Source organism: Cryptomeria japonica, chromosome 8 (genome assembly GCF_030272615.1).
Source record: "Cryptomeria japonica chromosome 8, Sugi_1.0, whole genome shotgun sequence".
NCBI classification, from domain to species: Eukaryota; Viridiplantae; Streptophyta; class Pinopsida; order Cupressales; family Cupressaceae; genus Cryptomeria; species Cryptomeria japonica.
This window is the reverse complement of record NC_081412.1, coordinates 143,655,906-143,670,177: the sequence shown is the minus strand read 5'-3', so window position 1 is coordinate 143,670,177 and position 14,272 is coordinate 143,655,906.

Below are 14,272 nucleotides of genomic sequence, written 5' to 3'. Positions count from 1 at the left end.
AATAGAATAATTAGTAAGATTATGAAGAAATATGAAATTAGAAGAAATAGTTAATTAACTTAATTAAATAATTAAAGAATCATTTAATCAATTAGAGGAATAGTTAGTACATGATCAATGGGACATTTTTAGGTGTCTACACTTTTATTCAACAATTTGAAAACAATATAGGTCCTAAAATCACTTTGACTGATTTAATACATTATAAACAAGGTGTTAAAGAAAAGTGTTTGATTTCATTGGTAGATATAAGTATTTGTGTTCTCAAATTTATTTTCCAGTGCCTAATAATGATTCAAAGAATTTTTATTTCTAATTTGCAAAAAGACATTAGGGACAAACTTCTCCTTTCTAATTTTACTTCCTTTTCACAGTTGTGTGCAATACTTCACAATTATCAACTGACTATGTGTCAACTGGAGCAATCTACTCCTATGGATCTGAGTGATAAGGGTGAGAGTGCTCAACCACTGTATGTGAAGTTCAAACTGAATAAAGGCTTCATCAAATTCAATGACACCATCAACAACAATAATGTGAATGCTACCACACGTGTGCCTCCTGCTTCTAAATTTTTCAAAAGAGAAAGGTAATTTACTCCTTTGAATTAATCTTTGCATAGCATCATGTCTAAGTTATTACAAAGAAATGTTATCAAAATTCCTCCAATAAAACCAGTTGAACCTTCTAAGGCAGCCTCACCTTACTTTGATAGTAATTATTTTTGTCAATTTCATCATCAACCTGGTCATGATACTAAGAAATGTTGTGCATTAAAAAATAAGATTCAAGAGCTGATTGATAATAATACTATATTTGTGGCAGGTGTGAATGATAAGGGAAACAAATAAGTAGCTCCTCCTAGTAAAAATCTTAAGATTTTTACTGATCCTTTACCCTCTCATACCTCTAACGTGATTGAAACTGAACATACCTCTTTCTCTCCTTCTGATCTCACTACAATGGCTCCAAATTTAGTGAATATGGTGGAGAAACAAGAAACACCTAAGGATCAATGCATCACATTTGACCCTCGTGAGACTATTAGAGCACCCGATGGCCCTTTATACATAGTCACGAAAATCCAAGACAAACCTTGTCGTGGTGTGCTTATTGATCCCTCTTGCATGGTTAATGTTATCACTGAAGAATATCTTTATACTTTACATTTGCATAAACCAATATATGACGATACTATTGTGGTCATTAAATGATTTGATGGATTTTCTTGTCCTAATATTGGTTCTATCACACTCCCTATTGAGGTTCACACTAAATCTATAGATGTCAACTTTGTTATCATTCCTTCATTTGAACAATTCTGTGTAAATTTAGGTTACCCTTGGCTATCTTCCATGAAGGGTATTTCCTCTCCAATCCATAAGTGTTTGAAATTTTCCCACAATGGAAAAATCATAACTGTTAACCACAACCTATTTCGACCAACCGAAAGAAGCCTAGGTGTTCCTATTGATTACTTTTAGCCTCAACAATTTCAATCTCTTTCAACAAGAAGTGATTCTCTCTTTCAATCTTATCATAAATGGAAGAAATATATGATCATATCCTTAAGTCAACCTAGAACTCCAACATTTGATATCCCCACTATTCTTGAAGATGAAGTTCTTTCTCTAATGAATTGAACTAATCTTACTCCTAAGGAAGATTCCCAACCTATTCCTATGGATGAAACTATGCCTTCTCCTAAGAAGAACAATAATATCCCTCCTAAGGTTAGACCTATACCTCCTCCTCATGATGGACCTAGTCTCCTTCCTACATTGAATATTCCTCCTTTATATGGTACAGTTCTTCCTCCTTTCTCTTATACAAAGAAGAGACCTATCTCTCTTCTTGTTCAACCTAAGAGACCTCAGCCTAACCATCCAACTACCAAAGATGAGAACATTCCTCTTTCAAAAAATATTTCTCCTTCAACAAACATTCCTCCTTCAATAAATATTCCTCCTTTTCTCAGCCTTCCGCTTAGACTCAACAGAATTGTTGTGCAAAAGATCGCCCATGAAAACATCATGCTAGATCTCGTGAAGTTGTTTCTCAAACTATTCAATCTCCTAAAACACCAACAATTGACATGATTCCCTTTTCTCCTAAGCAAGATCTTGAACCTAAATCTCCAAATCATAAGTTGCAAAAAACATGTGATGGTTTTACTTCTATTCGTGTTAGAGCTCCTTTTTCTATAAATCTTGATGAAGAAATAGGTTAAAATGTTATTCATGATGGCAATACAATTCCTAATGCTCCTGATAGTGAATATGAATATGTTGATGTTAACAAACATTTATCTATAGAATTTTCAAAAGCCTTAATCCTTGATGGACTTGTAAAGCACTAAGAGGGGGGATGAATCAATGACACCAAAAATAGTACTACTTTAAACACTGACTGGTAGATAAACTTAACAAGTTTGTTAAAAAATATGCATGCAATCAAAAATGATATAACAACATCCATAATAAGTAAAACATCCACCATAACACAAGTGTTTATACATGGAAAACCCAAATAGGTAAAAATCACTGTGAGATGGGACTCACAAGTTAACTATCTGTAGTAATAGATAACTGACCGGTTAGGGTTTGCAAATGCTCTGCTAGGAGTGAATCTTGTTAAAGATCCCAAAGCTTAGTTAAAATCTATACCTTGTAAAAGGTAGTACCCTATAAGGAGTAACCTCTATGGAGGATTTCTAAATCCAAATTAATGGATCACCTGGTTAGAGGATTTGAACAATGAAGCTTGTTAGAGCTTACCTGGTTAGGGGATTTGACTGTTACAGTGATTAGAAAACAACAAGTGATGTGATCTAGTAGTAGTACAAATTTCTTTTATAGATCCTCTTTTGTGCACTTAACTCCTCTTAACCAACGACTTAACACTTCTACCTTTACACATAGCATATCACTTTTGTTCATACAAAATTATTCATTGTGATGTCAATATATAGACATTTTAGATTTCATGTCTGCCTCTAGAAATCATAACATAATTACCTAGGTGCAGTATATCTGGTTAAGTGATCATAACTCATCACAAAAATACCGCCAAATCTTGTCGGTAAGGATAACTCATCATGACTTGTGATAACTCATCAATAAATACTGGTTGGAGTTAAACATATAAACCGTTATCCTTGATGCTCTTGTGATAATATTCATTGTATCTTCATGTTGTTGTCGAGTGATGCAGATCCACTGGTTGTCTCCATGTATAGATATCGGTTGTCACCATGTACCGATTGGATATAAACCTCTAGAATATTGGTTGTAGTATAAACAACTTTAAAGTTACATCGGTAGACAATATGAGCATATGTGTGTGTATGTATTTCATCAACGACAACATATGATGAATTCATTACAATCATCATCAAGCCAACAATCTCCCCCTTTGGTATTGATGGCAACACTTAGAAAATTTTCAATAATACCGCTAAGTGTGCTTTACAAAAAAAAAATACACATACTCTCCCTTACATCATACATCATAAAAAAATTTCAAAGACACACATACATATTTCTACTCCCCCTTTGACAACAATGCCAAATTGAAAAGTAAAATATATAGAGAGAGAAAAGTTTGTATCAAAAATGTTTTACATATACAAAAACTTGAAAAACTGAATCAGGATTCATGCATTCACAAGTCTCATGAAAATAACATTAAAGTTTCTCTTCAACTATGATAAAGCATGTGTCCATGTTTCTAGCATGTTATTAGTGTACTCAAGTGTAGACATAATCTGTGTATGGAACTCTTCCATGGAATCAAGTGTACAGGTTTCTGGAGTAGCTAAAATAACTTCTACATGCATGTAGGCTCTTTGCAATATGTCAAATTGGGATGTGAGTAGACTCTTCAATTCCTTCAGTGACCGAAGTCTTTTTTCTTTCTTAAGATCATAGATATCCAACCTATTGTGCAAATCATCCATAAATTTGCTAAAAGCAAAAATAGAGTCTTGAAGTGGTACATATGCATTGCATATCTTTTCTAGCTCTTGCTCTATTTCAATTTGCCTTTTATTGATATTAGAATAAAAGAATGAAACATTAGAAGTAGAAGCAAGATATTTTCCTCCCGTTTCAATAGCTTTTCTTAACAAATCTTTATTAAAAGATAGAGCAAGTTTCCCTGTATCAATTTCTTTCATAAGCTTCTCTCCATGCCTCTTCCTGTAACTCTTCTCAGTGTAAGTGTGTGTTGCTTCTTCAAGTGACTTAATTTGGTCAGATGCATCAGAAACCAATTGACCAAGTTTGCTAATAGAGGTTGTTAGATGTCTTGTAAAATTTTTCAATAGTATACTTGAGAAAATATCTACTGCATTCTAAATTTTTTCAACTTCCATTCTTTGCTCTTTAAGTCTCTTTTTGTGTGCTCTAGATTGCATGACAATTTCAATCTTCATCATTTCAGATGCACTCATATTATCAACAATTATAGGCCCTGAGATGCCTAATGAGTCATCATCATCTTCATTAGTTTGTTTTATGACTAATTTTTTTGTCGGTTCAGAAGATGTTACTTTAACAATTGCTTTCTCTTGTCCTTTCTCCATTTCCTATTCATAAATCTGTGTAACAATTTTTTCATGAGATTCCTTATGATTTTTTTGTGAAATTGGTGGGGACTGGGGTTTCTCAGGTTGTTCCTTTGCCGGTGGAATATCCACTCTTGGTTGAGTTGCCAGTTTCTCAACTAAAGTAATCTGTAAGTTAGTGATTTTAGGTGGCTGCATATCTGGTACAATGATGTCTCCAGATAGATCAATTGTATCCTGAATATCATCAACAACTTGGATGATAGTATCATCCTTCTTCTTGACAGGATAGACCACATCAATTTGCACAATTTCTTCTTCATCCATATCAAGTCGATCAATAGTATCTTGCTCATCCTTAGAATAATGTATAAGATCTTCCATGTGTTTTATATTACGAGCAATCTGATGAGTCTCAGTCTCAATAGGTTGCACTTTTCCATTGATCAACTTCAATCTTCTCGTTTTGTAAGAAAAATGAACTTTATATTTATCAACCAATTCATTCAACTCATCTTTTGACAACTTAGGAAAATATTGTACAAATACATCATCTATGATTCTTTTTTCTTTCTTTATTGCCTCCTCCCATTTATTCAAAAGAATAGTATACAAGGAATTAGAGATATCCTTTTCAAGATCATGTGGTAATTTATTGAAATGGCACAAATAATTGATTACCTGTTGAATTATTTGTTCCTTTTCATCTTCAATGAAAGAATCAAAATGTTCTTTGACATTATCAAATTTGATTCTCTCTAATGTCTTTACTGTCCTCTCAAAGGTAGTCTCAGGCTTGTAAGTTGAGATGTCAAAAGGCACAGTTGCCTTTGGCACTTCCTTCACTAGTTTGGTTATTTTACCAGTTTCTTTCATCTTCTCGGGTTCCTCCTCAATGTCAGTGCCTTCAGATTCTTCTTGGAGAATTAGTTTTCAACCTCTTTTCTTAGATGCATTCTCCTTCTTTGCATAAACTTTAGGTGTTGGTTCCTTTTTGGTCTGGACATTTCATGTCACTCTTGTATTTTTTATCACCAAAGGTGCTTGCTCATCCTTCTTTCTCTTACCTTTACCACTCATGGTAGGAACAATATTGGTTATGGCTTGTGCAGTCTGATCTTCAATAATATTCAATTTTGTGTTCTTTTTATCCTTTGGAGATGCCAACAGGTTATTAGCATAACCAATCAGTAAGTCATAGTTGACCTCATAACTCATATCTTCCATTTCTTCTTCTCTCGGCTCAATTGCCTCCATTAAACAAAAATTAGTGGTAACTGTGAAAACAATGTCCTTAGCAAAATGTTTTACCACATCCTCAGGTAATCTTAGTCTCATGCTCATTTTCTTCTAAAATTCATTGAAGTATTTGTTCATTGCAGCAGAAAAGGTGTTCTTCACAGCCTTGATATTGTTCTTAATCTGGGCAGATACCGGTAGATCCTTAGACCATTCGTAATCACCTATTTCCGGTAGGAAATTCTAGAAATAAAAGAATAGCCCGATCAGTAACTGTCCAAATTTAAACTTTAGGTTGTTGTACGTCTTGATAGACTGAAGATTTAACAATAATTGGCTCCTCATGGCCTCACATAGGTCATAATTAGAATTTTTAGGTATCATCTTGTAAGCAGTATGCACCGCTATTGATGGAACACTATTTAATCTGCTAGAATAGAATACCCCTGTAGCCTATAACCATAACTGCCAACTTTACTGTTGGGTCCCTGATGTTATTGATAAAAAAAGAACGCTTGTCATATGTTGATCCAGTTAGAGTGTATACTATCTCTTTTGAAATACATCTCAACACAGATACTTTGTCAATTGAGTAAAAACTAGTTACAGCTTGAATAGCTTCCTTGGTTATAGTATGAGTCCTTTCTAAATACATGCTTTCTTCGTGAACTCGACTCAAAATAATTCGGATATGTTCCTCTTCAAAATCTTCAAGAAAGTAAGTTGCATTATGAAAACCTTTTTCATAAACACTAATGTATTTTGTTTGAATCTTTCTGTTTTCATCGCAAAGGGATTTTAACTAAGAATATATCAACAATGATCCTAAATCCTCAATCTTGCAATCAATGTAGCTGGACAAATCTCCTTTCACTATAACGCAACTAGGAACTTGTGATAAAGCATTATAAGACACAATTTTTTTTGCTTCAACAACTTCCATAGGTTCAGTTGTAATCATTAATCTTTCTACTAGTTTAGAAGACGATGCCATTCCAGATAAACTAGATTCGAAGCAGGATTTTTCAAAGAAATACCTTGTTTCACGCATGTTGCATCTTTAACCGGTTGAATGCTCAAGTGCACACCAGTTTAGTCTTCTCCAACCTTCAAATCTGTTTGATTACTCAAATCACAATGCAGCTTCGACAAATATCAGCCAACAATCCTTTCTCATCTCTACAAGGGCTCACAAATTCTTTCTCATATGTGTTAGGGTAAAAATAACAAAGTGAAAACTTGCTTTTATCCTTTTTACCTATTGCATTAAATACTCACCCGTTAGGGTTACAAACCCTAATTACATTACACCGCTTGGTGACACATAGATGTAAAACTGGTTGATAATTGATTGACAAAAAGTTATCAAAATTTCATGCATTTAAATTCTCTTACCGTTCATTTATCTCAAGGGGTCCGAAGGTGGATTTATCGTTAAGTTCCCCTTAGCCATATTGAAAAGACTTAATTCACTGGTGCATGATTCTCCACACTTGGTGAAGGAACAGTCTCTTCTTCAGGTGAGCCATCACTCTTCTTCTTCCATATTCGATTCATTTCTTCTCTGATTTCTTCAACATTAACTTTCTGATCTTTAGAAGGATTGAATGGTTTTCTCTTCCTGGATCTATAGAATTTTGCCAAGTGTCCTAGTTTGTGACAGTGATAGCAGGCCATACCAGATAATTTCGAAGGTCCTACATTACCTCTCCCAATTCTTCTTTGCAATTCATAGCCACATGACCAAAGTTGTTACAGATGGTGCAAATGACATTTGTTACCTTTTCCATCTCAAATGGACTAAACCGATTGTCATAGGGTCTTTTTCAGTTCATGTTGACTCAATTGTCAAAATTTCTCATCCAATTGCCATTTGGTCTTGAATGTATATGTGGTACAAAATTATTCACTCCATATCTACATTCAACTGATCTATGTCCATACATTTTAAATGTGAAGCAATGACCTTCAAATTTCTTGGACACATACCTAGCATTAGTATTGTAGTTTTCATTTCTATTAGGTTTGTCAATACAAACATTTGCAGTGTGACCAGGTTTATGGAAAACAAAACAAACAGGTTTAAAGACCTTCTTACCAGTAGGCTTTTTTATCTTAGGAGCAGATTTATTCTTAAGAGAGTTGCTCTTGGTACCGGAGGATTCACCTTTTTTAGATGTGTGAAAGCCAAGTTCAGAGGTATCACCATTCATCCTTTGTGATTGAATTCATTCTTCCGGCAAGATATAACTTCTGTTGAACTTTTCCAATTTCCCATTTGCTTCAGTGAACTATCTGGTGAGATCTTCATTATGTTTTAACAGGTTCTCTCTCAGAGATGATGCTAATTCAAGATCTAGCTGAAGGTTCTCTTTTTCTTCTCTTTCGGCATTCAAATACTCATGCATGGTAGCATTCTCTCACTTGATCTTAGCAATCTCATGATCTCTTTCTTTGGTGAGATCTTCAGCAGTTCTCCTAGCTTCTAGTTCCTAAATCATGCAGATAGTAAGACCTTCTAGCTCTCTCCTCAGATTTAGCTTTTCATTGTTTATTTTTTCAACTTCCTCAGCTAAAGCATCAATATTGGCCTCATTTGAAGAACTATTATTAGATATTTCTAACAGTTGTTTAGTTATCTCTCTTCTTTTGACTTAAGAAGCTTTTAGTTTGACCCTTAGGGTTTCAAGCTCATTCTTACTAGCCTCAAGCTCTCTAGCCATCTCAAGGTAGCTCATATCCCCCATGATAGATTTAGGGTTTTCTTCCAAGCGATTAGGCTTTAAGGAAGTTAGGCTTTGATACCAATTGATGGACTTGTAAAGCACTGAGAGGGGGGGTGAATCAGTGACACCAAAAATAGTACTATTTTAAACACTGAACGGTAGATAAACTTAACAAGTTTTTTAAACAATATGCATGCAATCAAAAATGATACAACAACATCCACAATAGGTAAAAAATCCACCATAACACAAGTGTTTATACATGGAAAACCCAAATAGGTAAAAACCACGGTGATATGGGACTCACAAGTTAACTATCTGCAGTAATAGATAATTGATCTATTAGGGTCTACAAATGCTTTGCTAGGAGTGAATCCTGTTAAAGATCCCAAAGCTTAGTTAAAAGCTATACCTTGTAAAATGTAGCACCCTATAAGGAGTAACGTCTATGGAGGATCTCTAAATCCAAACTAATTGATCACCCGGTTAGAGGATTTGAACAATGAAGCTTGTTAGAGCTTACCCGATTAGGGGATTTGTCTGTTGCAATAATTAGAAAACAACATGTGATGTGATCTAGTAGTAGCACAAATTGCTTGTATAGATCCTCTTCTATGCACTTAACTCCTCTTTACCAACGACTTAACACTTCTGCCTTTACACATAGCATATCACTTTCACTCATGCAAAATAATTCATTGTGATGTCAATATATAGACATTTTAGATTTCATATCGGCCTCTAGAAATCATAACACAATTACCTAGGTGCAGTGTATCTGGTCAAGTGATCATAACTCGTCACAAAATACCACCAAATCTTGTCAGTAAGGATAACTCATCAATGAATACCGATTGGAACAATCAATACTGGTTGGATTTAAACATATAAACCGTTGTCCTTGGTGCTCCTATGATAATATTTGTTGTATCTTCATGTTGCTAGCGAGTTATGCAAATCCACTGGTTGTCTCCATTTATAGATATCGGTTGTTACCATGTACCGGTTGGATATAAACCTCTAGAATACCGGTTGTAGTATAAACAACTTTGAAGTTACATCGGTAGACAATATGAGCATATGTGTGTGTGTATGTGTTTCATCAATGACAACATATGATAAATTCATTACAATCATCATCAAGCCAACAATATCCTAGCTCCTCGAAATGAACAAAGTTACTTAGCACATGAGCATAGTCCTTGTTTGGGTCTTGTGATAGCTCCATTTTTTGTGCTCGATGTCGCTCCTTTGGTGTGTTTCCCACCTTCTCCAAATAGTGATCATCAAGATCAGAAGGTGGATGTCATGCTAGACTAGCCGCATTAGCACCGTAGATCCTCTACCTCTATCTTTTCTCGCTCTTTTGTGCCCCTTCTTCTATGTGTTTCCCTATTCTTCTATTTGTTGTCCCTAGTGATGTCTACTTGAGGATGATGCAAAGCATTAAGATCTCTTTTGGTCTCTTTCATGTTGACTCAAGAGACGCATATGTTCCCTTTCTTCCAAGGTGGTTTTCTTTCTTTGGAGAATGAGGACTATTCTATGCATATATACATGATATACATGAGTTATCATATAGCATACTGACCCTGAGGAAAGTGAAGCCACCTCATGCTTTGTGTTTTTTGTTCATTATCCTTGGGTTTATTCCTCTATTAGGGGCTAAATCCTTGTGATAATGTGCTTCCTCTCTTTCTTTCTCTTTGGCATATCCAACCTTAAAGAAATCGCTCCCGATAAGACATGCACGATTGCTTTAACGTGGGGAATACACTCCACTCATATTTTCCTTCTTGATACTTTAAGTTACTTAGTGAATTTGGCCTTGCTTTGTAATTTTTGGTATCCTTACTTTTCATGACTCATAGTGAGAGGACCCTTGCTAATTGCAGTCATGGTTCTCTCCCTCTTGATCTTCCCTTTTACTTTTTCAATTGAATTCATAAGATCCTTAGTCCACTGGGGGCTTGGTGTATCTTTCCTCCTTGACATGGTCAAAGTCTTTCAGTCTTGTTTCCTTGTACTTTACCGACAGTATTAGCATACGCTTATACTCTCGCTAAAGTGGGGGATAAATGTAGTGTCATAAAATTGTGACCTTGCAATTTTTGATTGCATTTGGGTCTTTGCATTGGTGGATGAATCCTTAAGCCTGATTGGAGACCCGAGACATGCCCAAAACATCAGAAACTTGCACTTTTTTCTGCCCCGTACAACTTTCTGTCACTGCCTCTCTTGAATTAGGGTAGGACAGGGGCGTAGTGCCCCTGTTCTTGACCTATTTTGGTCCTCCCTCGACCTAATCATGCATTGAGCTTGTCAATTGTGAGTGGGAAAAATTTTTCCTATGTCAACATAAGATAGAAAATCAGTTAAAAATCCCTAATTGGCAAGTATATAAGGAGCATTTCCCCTCCTATTTGCATAAGTTTGGAAACAAATTCCATTGAGCAAAAATTAAGTTCATGAGAAAAGAGACAATAAGCGACAACAAGTTGATCATAAAGTGCATTCAAGCATTCAAGCATTGAGCATTCCAAGTCTCCTTTCAAGGCTAGGAGTTGAATTCAAGTCAAGGATTCAACCATTGAAGAGGATATCTCTACCAACATTCAATACATTCTACTCTACACATCCTTTCAATCAATTCTATCAACATTTCAATTGCATCCTCTCTTGAGGTGAACTTTACTTCAGACATTTGCTTTCATGTACTTGAAAGTATTTTCAATCACTTGGTTGATTCCAAAATGGGGTTTGACCTGAAGGCAAACCCCCAATCCCAACAACATTTCCTCTCTTTTTTGTGTGTAGGTTGCAAGTGGACAACTGAAATTGCAGGTTTAGACTCCATTTTCAGAGATGAAAAAACCCTTTTCAGCACACAAATTTTTCAAAGGACAAGTACACTTTCAACCCAGTCCCAACAACTTTTTCTCAAATTTGTAGGGGAACTTCATATTGACATCTTACTACTAATTCCAGGTGCACAGCTTCATCCCACATCTCTATCTCAAGATATAATCGTTTCTTTGTCATCTTTATACTTAGTCTCAATTCACTTAATTCAACTTGTCTATTTTAAAAGAGGGTTACTTTACTTTCCAAATTTATTGTGAATTCACTAAAATTCACTTATCATTCAATCTCTTTCCATTGAGATTGGATTTGTTAAGTTCTGATACTAAATGTAAAGTATTGATGCCAATAGCTAACAAGATGAGAGGGGGGGGTGAATCATACAAACTTAATAATCCATAAAATCAACAGGTTCAACCTCGGTAACTTATACCTCTGTAATATAACCAAAAACTACTAAACATGCAAACTGATAAACACATAATCATCATAACACATATAACACCAGATTTAACATGGAAACCCAAATAGGGAAAAACCACTGTGGGATTTCAGACCCACTAAGAAATATACTCTTCTAGAGTATGCTCGGTTAAAAGCAAATCCTGTTAAATATTAGAAACACATTGCTAGATGTGACCCGGTTAAGGGATTTCCCTCAGATCTGTTAGGATCTTCACTTTGTTAGAAGTGACCTTGTCAAAGGATTTCAAACACTCATTTAGAATGTTACCTTGCTAGAGGGTTTACAAATAAGACCTCTAAGTCCACTCGGTTAAGAGATTTCTCTATTATTCAGAACAAACAACAGTAGTAAATATATCTGCAACTTCACATCTAAAATGCTAAAGTAGATTCTTATTTGCTCAAAACAATCTAGCCATAGGACTTATCTTGTCCTTCTGTTGGGCTTCCTACTCTGTTATTCAAATAGGTCTTCAAGCTTCTGTGCTCGGTAATCACTATGTAGCATCCCTGTTCTTACACTTGCCCGCATACATTGTTTATCAACAATTCCTTATTTATAAACAATTTGTTAACCGCTGAATCTCCTTGATCACATTTCCCATGATCAATCTTAGCCATCAGATCTTCAGTCTTGACTAGGTTCAATGTATCTTTCGATCTGAAAATGTTTTACCTTGCCTTGGGACTTGCATTCCTTTCTTGGAACTTGCACAAGGTTATTGCGGTTCAATCTGAGCTGTAGATCTTCCTACCGATCTTCCATTGCCATAGATCCTTAACAAACTTCATGGGCAGCATACCAATCATTTATACATCTCCAGCTCATCATTGTCTTTCATTAAATAATTCTTGTATTCATCCAATGCACTATGTCATAACTCGGTTGCAACTTGGTAAATACTAAACTTTACTCGATAGACATTCCGCCTTCACTAATCGATATCGATAACCTTAGGGTTTACCGACTAGGTTCCTTAGGGTTTACCGACTAGGTTCTTTGCTCGGTGACATAGTATAGTATTAACCTTTCAATCAACAACATATGTAGGATATCAAAACAATCTAAACATCATGATCTCATCATTGTCTAACTCGGTGATAGTTGCCCATTGAATAACTTATTTCTTCCCTTATTCATCACATTCTTTCGGTGTCTTTTACCGACCACTTAATTCTCATCAAATCAATATTCTCAAGATATGGCAACATCATACTGAATTAGAAAATCAATTTCTTGACATCAATGACAAAATAATGTTATAAAGATAGTTATCATCCTTTTTCAGTTATATCAATAATCTTCAACAACCTTCTTAATATCCTTAATGAATATCAACAATCTCCTTTCTACTGAAAATGCCAACAGGATCTAGTGAATTCAACCCCCTCTTTTAAATGTAATGTGCATGAGAAGTTGAAGGGAATCCTTTGTGAAAAATTTACTTCTTTCTTGAGGAGGGTAAAGCTTTCCACTTGATCTCCTCTCATCACTTTTCACCATATTACAGTTTGTTGTGAATATTATGGTCTTATGTATTAGTAGAATGATTTCTTGGTGTTTAAATTTGTGTGGGAGGCATTTGAAGTATAAATTATGCTTATGAGCGGGAGGCTAGTGTGTATGAAGTTAGTTGTGTTTTTCATTGGTGTGGATGGTATGGCTAGACGAATACTTGTATGTTTGGTGTTTTAGTGTATGTTTCTATGTAAGTTTTGTTTGATGATGTTATGGGTTATATTTTATGATAATGAATTTGAGGTGTGGGATGTCTTGGTAGGTTGTGACATGTCAAAATCTTGTGGACGTCTAGCCCCATTTTGGATGAGTTCTAATAAATGCATTTTGATTAATCTTTATGGATTTGTGCATCATTTCTTAGTTGTACTCATGTTTGTAAGAATATAGCTAGTGTAGGGGAGACCTAAAGTTGTTCTACAAAAGGTTGTTCCTCATGCGGTGATTGTGGTGATTTGTATTTTCATTGGTGGGCATTCCCCAAGGGAGTTCACTTGTGTTGGATTCCATGACCTTTTTGGTTTGAGCCCTTATGTACACCATGCAAAGGTGACCCTAATGTACTTGGGTGTATAGGAGTATTTTTGGGTGTGTGGAATTTTTTGGGGTGTTGGTCAAAGGTGGTGTGAGGCCAAGGTTTGATGATAGTTTTGAAATGTTGTATTGTTGAGGATGGTATCATTGAAGGTTGGTTGAGGTGCAAAGTAAAGTTTATGTTGGTTGATGTGAGGAATCTGGTTTTGGTATTGATATAAAGTTGGAGTTGATATAATGTTTGACTAAGGCTGGTAATATATAGATGATGTTGGGTAAGGTTGACAACATAAATGTTTGGACCTTAAGAAATTTTTTATGAAGATGATTGAAAGGATGAATTTGGATTTTGATTTTTTT